At 40.6% G+C, this 12,532-nt stretch overlaps 1 long non-coding RNA gene across 1 annotated transcript in view; it reads right to left on the bottom strand.

Annotated features, from left to right (window-relative positions):
- Positions 1 to 3,857: 3,857 nt before the first annotated feature.
- Positions 3,858 to 12,532, bottom strand: part of LOC132653481 (uncharacterized) — a 39,638-nt gene continuing 30,963 nt past the window's right edge. Inside the window, exons 11-16 of the long non-coding RNA XR_009591210.1 lie at positions 11,870 to 11,964; positions 9,422 to 9,476; positions 8,815 to 8,911; positions 6,353 to 6,407; positions 5,757 to 5,851; positions 3,858 to 4,588 (exon numbers count right to left, since the gene is read on the bottom strand). This is a non-coding gene — a long non-coding RNA (uncharacterized LOC132653481). The remainder of the gene's footprint in view (positions 4,589 to 5,756; positions 5,852 to 6,352; positions 6,408 to 8,814; positions 8,912 to 9,421; positions 9,477 to 11,869; positions 11,965 to 12,532) is intronic.

Here is a 12,532-nt window from a genome sequence, read left to right as displayed (position 1 = left end):
GGAGGGAGGGTGGGATTGGAAGGGGAGGAGGGAGGGGCTTATGGGGGGATGCAGAATGAATAAAGTGTAATTGATGAAAAAATTTTAAAAAAAGGGAAAAAATAATTTAAGAACCTTAAATGACTTTCAAAAGTGGAGGAAAACATGGAGTTAGTCAATTGGCATGGAGCACGTCTCGCCCCTGGGGGCAATGGTCTCCTGAACCTACTCAGACCTCGGACACCACCACTGCTAGTTCTAGAACTGATGCAGGATGTTCCAACGAGGGGGTTAAGGCTTCTCATAATATTTCCTATAAGCCCACACCTGTTTGTTTATATCCCACATTTTTATTCATTATTAGCCAGATAGAGCCAAGTAATTGTGGTAATGATACTTGCTTTTTTGCCCAATGCTGGAATGCTAGTAAATTTACTAGCTGGTTACTTGCATGCCTCGCTGGGTACCTGTGCCCATTGATGCCCCTCATGCTATGAGTCTCTTCAGACAGAAAAGAGATCTTGGAATTACAGCCGCCATTGTTACTGCCATCTCATTGGCGGCTGTTGGAGCTACCACCGCGGCATTAGCCAGGAGTCATACTGTGCAGACTGCTCAGACCCTGAATAACCTTTTAGCCAATGTAGCTCATGCCTTAGATGTACAAAAAGGAATTAATGTGCAACTAAAAAGAGGCTTGATGGTGTTCAATCAGAGGATTGACCTCGTGCAGGAGCAAATTGATACCCTATGGCAAATCGCTCAACTTGGCTGTCAATGAAAGTATGCTGGACTTTGAGTCACTAGCATACAACATGAGAATTTTCCCTGTGCTGCAAATCTGTCTAAACAATTGTCTAGCTATATTTTAGGTAATTGGACTGGAGAATTCGATACTACGATGGAGCAGCTGATAGTGGCCATTGTCACGGTAAATTCTACCAGAGTGGACACAGGACTAGCCACAGGATTATCATCATGGATTGCTGCAGCCATGAATCATCTGAAGGAATGGGCAGGCATGGGAGCGTTAGCAGGCCTTCTGGTGTTGGTCTCCTTGGTTTGCCTGTGGTATATATGCAAGATTAGAGTCTCACAACAGCGTAATGCAGCCATGACCATTCAGGCCTTTACAACCATTGAAGCAGGACAGTCTCCCCAAACATGGTTGGCTACCATAAAAAGCTAAAATGTTACGCTCAGGATGCGAGGCTAAGCACTGCACTCAGGGTCAGCCGCTTTCGACCCAGAGAAGAGCATGTCTGATTGCATGCGGGTTGATGCCCCAGGTCCCGCCTCTGAGAAAAAGGTATCAGACGGGTCTGATGCTCTTTGGATGACACCTAAATGAACATCAGTACAAAGTCCCAATTTATTTCTAATATCAGAGATCAGACCTCTACTCTTGCCTGATGTGTCTAAAACAAAAAGGGGAAACTGTAGGCGTAATGCCGCGCCTTAAAGATGGAGCTGGTTTCCGCCTTCCACCTTCCTGATGGTGAGTGCTCTCTGTCACGAACAACTCCACATTTGGCTAAGGCTGAGGATCTGGCTTGCTTCCATGTATGTGGACCTATCTGCATTGCCCACGTGGCATGCTGGGGTTGGCTACCCAGAGGCTATTTAAGCTGTGGGCTGGCTTTCCCCAGGGTCAGATGATTGTTCAAGGTTCCTGAATAAACTGCATTGAAAAAAAAAAAAAAAGACTCATAACCAAACCTTGGGCAGAGTGCAGGGAATCATATGAAAGAAGGGGGAGTTAGTAAAACCTAGAGAGGACAGGAGTTCCACAAGGACCAAATATATCAGGGCACAGGGGTCTTTCATGAGACTGTTTCTCCAACCAAGGACCATGTATGGATATAACCTAAAACCCCTGCCCAGATATAGCCCATGGTAGCTCAGTATCCAAATGGGTTCTCTAGTAAGGGGAAGGGACTATTTCTGACATGAACTCAATGGCCAGCTCCTTGACACCCCCCCACCGCCTGAGGGAGGAGCAGCCTTGCTAGGCCACAGAAGAGGACATTGCAGCAAGTCCTGAAGAGACTTGATAAGCTAGGGTCATATGGAAGGAGAGGAGGTCCTCCCCTATCAGTGGACTTGGAAAGGGGCAGGAGAGAGAAGAGGGAGAGAGGGTGGGATTGGGAGGAAATGAGGGAGGGGGCTACGGCTGGGATACAAAATAACCTGTGATTAATACAAAAAAAAAATAAAATAAATCTAAAAAAAAAAAATAACATTTTTTTTCTTTTGAAATAAAAAAAAAAAAATCAGCCAAGCCAATGTGTAACACATGATGTGTTACAAATAGGTCCCTTTTATGGGTAAGATGAAGGCATGCAATTTAGAGGACCACAAATTCAATCCGTAGCCTCTTTAGCAATGTGATGACAGTGGTTTAAGAAGAGTTTTTTGTTTTTGTTTTTGTTTTCTCTCTCTCTCTCTCCCAACTTGAAAAATGTGAAAGAGGAATCTTGGCCACTTTTCTACTTTGGTGGCCAGGGGCTTTGCTAAGGTAGACCCTCCCTGAGACCATCTCTAACTTAAGCACTTAGGGGGCTCTTTTACTAATTGGCAGGTCACTGCTTTTCCAGTCAGTCATTCAGATTGACAGTGGCTGACGCGGCACTCAGACGTTCAACGTTCCTGGCTGCAATGAAGAAAAGCCTTCCGGAGACAGCTGTTTCCCATGTACCTTTTCTTCTCATCTACCCATTTCTACCTTTACAGTGACCTTGTCAGGCTAAGGGTCTCTACAAACATCTGCTGTGAACTACTTCGGCACCAGTTTGAGATCCAGATTTCTACCTACTGAGAAGACATTTCCATTAGCTTATGGAAATAGTGCAAAACTCTGAAAAAGGCTATTGCAGTAGCTATACGACAGGAAACTAAATGACAATGAGAATGTATGATAGACTTAACACATGAGGCACCCAAATGCTCATTCAGGTTTGAATGCATTGATGATAAATTCGGTCACCAATGTGTCTGTGTCGCATGAAGGGAAAGAAATTAAAAGCCCTACCCCTTGATATAATCTAACCACGAGTGAGCCCAGACTTGAAAAATTCTCTTTCCCTGTGTCTCCTGTCATTTTCTGTCTATTACATGAATCTGAATCTATACCTGCCTGAATAGTCTCTTATGAACCTGTTTGCCCCTGTTCCTGTTTGTTTGATCTTCTCTCTCCTCTCTCCTCTCCTCTCTCACAATCTCATTTGTGTGTATATGTTTGAGTCTATGTCCCTCACTAAGAGCTTTGTTCTCTCTTTTATTGAATAGCACAGAAAGCATCACATGGGGAAGGAATGAGGGATACTGTACTAAAATCATTAACAGTTTTACACAGGATTAAGTCATTAACTCCTGTGACCCCAGTGACCCAGATAACAGTACTACAAACACCATTGTTAAGCAATATCTATGTCATCTTCAACATTTATATTGAGTGTTCATTTTTAAGATTGCTTTTAATCTATGGTTGATGTTTCCAGTATAATGTACATACATGCATGCATTACTCCAGGTCAAGGGCATGGCTGAGGACATGACTTAAGATTTCAGCTATGCATTAGCTTAGGTTGTAAAAGCTGATGACATGGGAAACCTGAGTCAAGTAAAGTTGGTTCTTACATTGTTCTTTTTGTTTGTTGAGTCAGAGTTTCTGTGTAGCTTTGGCAGTCAAAAACACTCTGTAGACCAGGCAAGTTTTAAACTCAGGCTCACAGAAATCTGCCCATCTTTGCCTCCAGATCCAGCTGTTACATTGTTCTCTTAAAGGTAGATTAAATAGACTGAGTATACAGTAGGCTTAAGTATAAAGTAATCTTTATTATAAAACCCTTTATAAAATGGACTGTTAACTCTGGCTAGGAAATCCAGCAAAAGTTCCAGCCCCTCAGAATAGAAGAGATATTGTCATAACATTCTATCAGCACAGGAATGGACTTAAAATGTCTACATTTTGGCGCAAATTGTGAGCAGTTTAAAATACTGAATTTTCTGATCATGGTTCCGAGCTTACAGAATGCAGCGTTACTACTTCTCCATATACACATGACCTTTATTCAAATATTGGGAGTGCCCAGGAAATGACTGCAGCCGATCAACATTAAAGCTGCCCAGAACTTTCTGGATTGCAGCCTTCCCAATGTTCTCCTGTGCAGGAATGCTGTGTCACTACTTAGATTAATCAAATTCTTCTACAGTAGGCCCTAAAGGAGCACCACAGAGGGTGAGCTACCTCAGTAGGGAAGCCACAGGCCTTCTGCCTGACATGTCACCAACCCTGACTTTAGACTGGTAATGGTGATGCTAGTCGTATTCTTCCTTCCCTGCAGTTGGATTTTCATCCACGCATCCACTGATCTCATCACACTTGAAAAGAATCTTCTGTTGTCCTCATTGGTGATCTTGAAGTTTTCTCATCTTCAACTGTTGCTATCCATGGATACATAGGATTCCAGATGAAACCCTGGAATTTTGTCTCTCTGACTCTCATCTTAAGCTTTGTATGTGTCAGCCACCTAGAACACTGGGTTTTTCACTGTCATCCTTGTCCAAGTGGCCTTTGTCATTGGTGAAAATGATCTCATTCTTGTTCCTGTATTGTTTTGCAACAGAAACAAAGGATAGCATCACTGTCAAAAGTGACTTGAATCTAAGGCATGCCGCTGGTGTAGGAGGTTCACCTGTGGGTTCAATCTTCCCAAGAAGGCTCCTATTCTTGGCCAAGCCTGTTTCCCCTTTATATACCTGAATAAGCGCATGCAGCTGGCTGTCAGACAGGGTAATGAAGGTCAGTGTCTGCTAGGAACAGCAGAATTGCACTTGAATGAGGAAAGTTCTGCTTACACCAGAAGATTCAATACCAAATGAAAGAGGAATAACTTCCAAGACCAAAATATATTGAGCGTTTTCAGGCTTCTATGAAATTATCCAACAAGAGAATAAAACCTAAATGAGTAAGATTAGAGTCCAAAAGGGAGGTAATGTAACAGAGGTCAATGAAATCCAGATGATCATAAGTACATACTTCAGCAACCTGCATCCCAACTAACTGGAAAAACTAAAAGAACTGAGTAAATCCCTAAATACATACAACCTCCTAAGTTTATTTTAAAAACAAAAAGAGGACCCACATATAGGCTCACACTCCTCTAGCCTCCTGTTTTTCCACAGATACCAATAATACACAAGTGATGCTGATCAAATTTGATAATTATACATAGAAGAATGAAAGTTGATTGTTATCTCTTGCCATACATAAAACTCAACTCCAAATAGGTCAAGAATCTGAATGAAAGACTGATACCCTGAATCTGATAGAGGAGAAAGTAAGGAAAACACTTGAACTCACTGGCACAGTAACAGACTTTCTGAACAGAATCCTAACAGTGAATGCCTAAATTCAAACAATAAATGAAACTCCATAAAACTAAAAGGCTACAATACAGCAAAGGATACCATTGTTCAAGTGAAGAGGCAGCTCAAAGAATAGGAAAATCCTGTGATTCTTTTAAAATTTTTGTAAGATTACCATTTTAAGATAACTGATTCTTTCCTTGTTACTGTAAATTGAAGCCTTCCAGTAAAGAAACAGCTGGCTGAGAACTACCTTGCTTGCTCACACTTTGCTAATCTATAACAAGTTGCTTAGTCACTTACAAGTGCATATGGGTTCTTCGGAATGATTTGTTCCTCATATTTGTTTCTTACCTATAATACAGCATTTGCTTGTGTGAGAGTATTGGGAAACAAGTTCTTCTTACCTGTACTCATTGTAATCTTTCACTTAAAGAAAAAATAAAATGTAGCAATATTATGATAATTGTACTTCTTGAAAGATCTTATTGGGATATATAAGCTGTAAAAGAAAAAATAAAGTTGTTGGAATTCATTTCCATCCACAAAAAAAGGAGAATCTTTAACAGCTATTCCTGTAACAGAGAGTCAACATCTATAATATATAAAGAACTCCAAAAATTAATATCAAGCAAACCACCAAAAAACTGGGGCATGGAACTTAAGTTCTCAAAAGATGAAATACAGATATCTGATAAACTTTTTGTTTTAGATATCCTTAGCCATCAATGGAATACAAATTACAACCTGAGAGTTCATCTCACCCATATATATACTATAGTATATACATATGGAGTTACGGGACTCCACGGGCTAGCAAAGCACAGGGCCAGGAATGTGTAGCCTCTTGTGGCATACCGGTGAAGTCCCAAAGACTCCTTTTCCGCAAACATTACAGGCTATTTCCAATGCTCTTGTTTACCCTCTGGAACATGATAACAAGGTCCTATTGCTGAAAACATCACTGAGTTATAGAACATAGAGAAATCAAGCTGGAACTGACCTGGGATCTTCATTTCTCATAGAAAGTTTTCATAGTTGGGAAGGTGCTATACATGCTACAGAAGGAAAAAAAACTAATGATCAGATGTCTTACACATTTATGAACCTCACAAGCTCCATAATGACAGGCCTGGCAAGACTTACCCACTGGTGCAATCATGGCCTGGCCATCATCAGAGTAACCAAACACTTCCTGATTGAAATTAGGTCCCATTTCACAGAAGAAAACTGATAAATAATGCCATTTTTGGGCCAAGAATCCGTAGCTAGACAAGACATAGGCCTTTCAGGAGAACCTACCACTAGTATTCTGCTAAATGGACTGTGTTAGTTACCTTCCTGTTGCTGTAATGAGACACCATGACCAAGGCAACTTATATGAGACAGTTTATTGGGTCTTTACAGTTTCAGGGAATAGTCTATTACCATCATGGTGAGGCACATGGCAGCAGATAGGCATGACATGGGAGCAGAGAGCTCTCAGCTCCAGAGCTGAGAGTTTACACCGTGATCCACAGACAAGACAGAGAGAGACACTGAGAATGGTACAAACTTTTGAACCTCAAAAATCCACTCCCAGTGACATGCCTCCTCCAACAAGGACATGCCTCAGGATCCTACTGTTAGCAGGAGGACCAAGAATTCGAGTATTTGAATCTATGGTTGCCATTCTAATTCAAACCACCACATGGACATAGTATTAAATTGGCTTTTACTGGCTAAGGCATGCCGCTGGGTGTAGGAGGTTCACCTGTGGGTTCAATCTTCCCAAGCAAGCACCTATTCTTGGCCAAGCCTGTTTCCTCTTTATATACCTGAATAAGCGCATGCAGCTGGCTATCAGAGAGGGTAATGAAGGTCTGTGTCTGCTAGGAACAGCAGAATTGCGCTTAAATGAGGATAGTTCTGCCTCCATCAGAAGATTCAATACTAAATGAAAGAGGAATAACTTCCAAGACCAAAATATATTGAGCATTTTCAGGCTTCTATGAAATTATCCAACAAGAGAATAAAACCTAAATGAGTAAGATTGGAGTCCAAAAGGGAGGTAATGTAACAGAGGCCAATGAAATCCAGATGATCATAAGTATATACTTGAGCAACCTGCATCCCAACTAACTGGAAAAGTTAAAAGAACTGAGTAAATTCCTAAATACATACAACCTCCTAAGTTTATTTTAAAAACAAAAAGAGGACCCACATATAGGCTCACAGTCCTCTAGCCTCCTGATTTTCCACAGAGACCAATAATAGTCTGAAAGGACTAGACTAACTTTGTAACCTGTATGTCTTCTAACGCCTAAAGTTTTGAGTTTTAGGTCCAGGTTAAGCTAAAGCCTCTTAGTAACTTTCCACAGGACAAAGAACCTATCTGTGAGGACAGATATAAAAAAAACAAGCAAGCAATGACCTTCACTCAGCAAAAAGAACCACCAGACACTTATGTTCGAGACAGTGTTTCTTAGCAACCAAGCAAGATGGCCTCAATCCTTCTTCTGAGTAGCTCCTGACCTACAGCCAAAAATCCACAGCCCCAGTCTTTAAGGATGAGCTAACCACCCAAACCTTCAATTGCAGCTGCATCCACACTTGGCAGGTATGGCCAAGATTGAGCACCTAAGACTAACCAATTATCTGCCTTTATAGCTTCCTCATCCAATCCTAAATTACCAAGAGTGCAACTTCAAATTCCCCACACTTTGTCTTCTAAAAACCTAAGGCCTTTATCTCCTGGTGCCACTCTTTGCTGACCGGCAGGGGTGACCCCATTGCACAATGGTTAAATGACTCCTCTTGCTTTTACATCGTGTCATGGTCTGTGGGAGTTTCTGGGAAGGGTGCAATCTTGAACTCCTGAGCTGTGAGACCCCAGCTCTTACAATACAAATGATCCTGATGAAATTTGATAATAATACATGGAAGAATGAAGGTTGATCATTATCTCTTGCAATATATAAAACTCAACTCCAAATAAATCAAGGATCTAAATGAAAGACCTGATACCCTGAATCTGATAGAGAAGAATGTAAGGAAAACGCTTGAACTCACTGGCACAGTAACAGACTTTCTGAACAGAACCCTCACAGTGAATGCCTAAATTCAAACAATAAATGAAACTTCATGAAACTAAAAGGATACAGTACAGCAAAGGATACCATCGTTCAAGTGAAGAGGCAGCTTAAAGAATGGGAAAATCATGGTGATTCTTTTAAAATTTTTCTAAGATTACCTTTTTAAGATTACTGATTCTTTCTTATAAGTGTAAAGTGAAGCCTTCCAGTAAAGAAACAGCTGACTGAGAGTTTACCTTGCTTGCTCACACTTTGCTAATCTATAACAAGTTTCTTAGTTACTTACAAGTGTATATGGGTTCTTGGGAATAATTTGTTCCTCATATTTGTTTCTTACCTGTAATAAAGCATTTGTTCTTGTGAGAGTATTGGGAAACATGTTTTTTCTTACCTGTACTCATTGTAATGTTTCACTGAAAAAACAAAAGTGGAATGTAACCATATTGTGATATTTGGACAGCTTCAAAGACCTTGTTGGGATATATAAGCTGTAAAAGAAAAAGTAAAGTTATTGGAATCCTTTTCTATTCACATAAAAAGGAGAATCTTTATCAGCTATTCATGTAACAGAGAGTCAACATCTATAATATATAAAGAACTCCAAAAACTAAATATCAAGCAAACAACCAAAAAAATAGGACATGGACCTTAAGTTCTCAAAAGATGAAATACAGATGGCTAATAAACATTTACTTTTTTTTTGTTTTAGACATCCTTAGCCATCAATGGAATACAAATTACAACTTGAGAGTTCATCTCACCCATATATATACTACAGTATATATATATGGAGTTACGGGACTCCACGGGCTAGCGAAGCACAGGGCCAGGAATGTGTTGCCTCTTGTGGCATACCAGTGAAGTCCAAGACTCCTTCCCCTCAAACATTACAGGCTATTTCCAATGCTCTTGTTTACCCTCTGGAACATGGTAACAAGGCCCTATTGCTGAAAACATCACTGAGTTATAGAACATAGAGAAATCAAGCTGGAACTGACCTGAGATCTTCATTCCTCGTAGATAGTTTTCATAGTTGGGGAGGTCCTATACATGCTACAGAAGGAAAAAAACTAATGATCAGAGGTCTTACCCATTTATGAACCTCACAAGCTCCATAATGACAGGCCTGACAAGACTTACCCACTGGTGCAATCATGGCCTGGCCATCATCAGAGTAACCAAACACTTCCTGATTGTAATTAGGTCAATTTCACAGGACAAAACTAATAACTAATACCATTTTGGGGCCAAGAATCCGTAGCTAGACAAGACATAGGCCTTTCAGGAGAACCTACCACTAGTATTCTGCTAAATGGACTGTGTTAGTTACCTTCCTGTTGCTGTAATGAGACACCATGACCAAGGCAACTTATATGAGACAGAGTTTATTGGGGCTTTACAGTTTCAGAGAATGAGTCTATTACCATCATGGTGAGGCACATGGGAGCAGAGAGCTCTCAGCTCCAGAGCTGAGAGTTTACACCTTGATCCACAGACAAGACAGAGAGAGACACCGAGAATGGTACAAACTTTTGAAACCTCAAAATCCACTCCCAGTGACATGCCTCCTCCAACAAGGACATGCCTCAGCATCCTACTGTTAGCAGGAGGACCAAGAATTCGAGTATTTGAATCTATGGTTGCCATTCTAATTCAAACCACCACATGGACATAGTATTAAATTGGCTTTTAATGGCTAAGACAGGCCGCTGGGTGGATGTAGGAGGTTCACCTGTGGGTTCAATCTTCCCAAGCAGGCTCCTATTCATGGCCAAGCCTCTTTCCCCTTTATATACCTGAATAAGTACAGGCAGCTGGCTGTCAGAGAGGGTAATGAAGGTCTGTGTCTCCTAGGAACAGCAGAATTGCACTTAAATGAATATAGTTCTGCCTCCACCAGAAGATTCAATACCAAATGAAAGAGGAATAACTCCCAAGATCAAAATATATTGAGCGTTTTCAGGCTTCTATGAAATTATCCAACAAGAGAATAAAACCTAGATGAGTAAGATTAGAGTCCAAAAGGGAGGTAACGTAACAGAGGCCAATGAAATCCAGATGATCATAAGTACATACTTCAGCAACCTGCATCCCAACTAACTGGAAAAACTAAAAGAACTGAATAAATTCCTAAATACATACAACCTCCTAAGTTTATTTTAAAAACAAAAAGAGGACCCACATATAGGGGTCACACTCGTCAAGCCTCCTGATTTCCACAGAAACCAATAATATTCTGAAAAGTTTAGACTAACTTTGTAACCTGTATGTCTTCTAACGCCTATAGTTTTGAGTTTTAGGTGCACGTTAAGCTAAAGCCTCTTAGTAACTTTCCACAGGACAGAGAAATGTGACCCTATCTCTGAGGACAGACATAAAAAAAGCAAGCAAGCAATGACCTTCACTCAGCAAAAAGAACCTTATCTTCGAGACAGTGTTTCTTAGCAACCAAGCAAGATGGCCTCAATCCTTCTTCTGAGTAGCTCCTGACCTACAGCCAAAAATCCACAGCCCCAATCTCTAAGGATGAGCTAACCACCCAAACCTTCAATTGCAGCTGCATCCACACTTGGCAGGTATGGCCAAGATTGAGCACCTAGACTAACCAATTATCCGACTTTATAGCTTTGTCATCCAATCCTAAATTGCCAAGAGTACAACTTCAAATTCCCCACACTTTGTCTTCTAAAAACCTAAGGCCTTTATCTCCCAGTGCATCTCTTTGTGGACAGGCAGGGGTGACCCCACTGTGCAATGGTTAAATGAAGCCTCTTGCATTTACATCGAGTCGTGGTCTGTGAGAGTTTCTAGGAAGGGTGCGATCTTGAACTCCTGAGCTGTGAGACCCCAGGTCTTACAATACAAATGATGCTGATGAAATTTGATAATAATACATGGAAGAATGAAAGTTGATCATTATCTTTTGCCATACATAAAACTCAACTCCAAATAGATCAAGAATCTGAACAAAAGAACTGATATCCTGAATCTGATAGAGGAGAAAGTAGGGAAAATGCTTGAACTCACTGGCAGAGTAACAGACTTTCTGAACAGAACCCTCACAGTGAATGCCTAAATTCAAACAATAAATGAAACTTCATGAAACTAAAAGGCTACAATACAGCAAAGGATACCATCGTTCAAGTTAAGAGGCAGCTCAAAGAATAGGAAAATCCTTGTGATACTTTTAAAATTTTTCTAAGATTACCTTTTTAAGATAACTGATTCTACCTCCCCCTGAGTGGGGAGCAGCCTTTCCAGGCCACAGAAGACAACAACACAGCCACTCCTGATGAGACCTAATTGACTAGGATCAGAAGGAAGGAGAAGAGGACCTCCCCTACCAGTGGACTTGGGGAGGGGCATACATTTGTTCCTCATATTGTTTCTTACCTATAATAAAGCATTTGTTCCTGTGAGAGTATTGGGAAACATGTTTTTCTTACCTGTACTCATTGTAATCTTTCACTTTAAGAAAAAGTAGAATGTAACCAAACTGTGATATTTGGACTGCTTCAAAGACCTTGTTGGGATATATAAGCTGTAGGAGAAAAAATAAAGTCGTTGAATCGTTTTCCATCCATAAATAAAGGACAGTTTTCATCAGCTATACATGTAACAGAGAGTCAACATCTATAATATATAAAGAACTCCAAAAACTAAATATCAAGCAAACAAACAAAAGAATGGGACATGGACCTTAAGTTCTCAAAAGATGAAATACAGATGGCTAATAAACATTTCTTTGTTTTGTTTTAGACATCCTTAGCCATCAATGGAATACAAATTACAACTTGAAAGTTCATCTCACCCCATGTATATACTATAATATATACATATGGAGTTACAGGACTCCACGGGCTAGCAAAGCACAGGGCCAGGAATGTGTTGCCTCTTGTGGCATACTGGTGAAGTCCCAAAGACTCCTTCTCCGCAAACATTACAGGCTATTTCCAATGCTCTTGTTTACCCTCTGGAACATGATAACAAGGCCCTATTGCTGAAAACATCACTGAGTTATAGAACATAGAGAAATCAAGCTGGAACTGTCCTGGGATCTTCATTCCTCATAGATAGTTTTCATAGTTGGGGAGGTGCTATACATACTA

This window comes from Meriones unguiculatus, chromosome 4 (genome assembly GCF_030254825.1).
Source record: "Meriones unguiculatus strain TT.TT164.6M chromosome 4, Bangor_MerUng_6.1, whole genome shotgun sequence".
NCBI lineage: Eukaryota > Metazoa > Chordata > Mammalia > Rodentia > Muridae > Meriones > Meriones unguiculatus.
The sequence above is the reverse complement of the archived record's forward strand: the minus strand, read 5'-3'. Positions and strand labels throughout refer to the sequence as shown.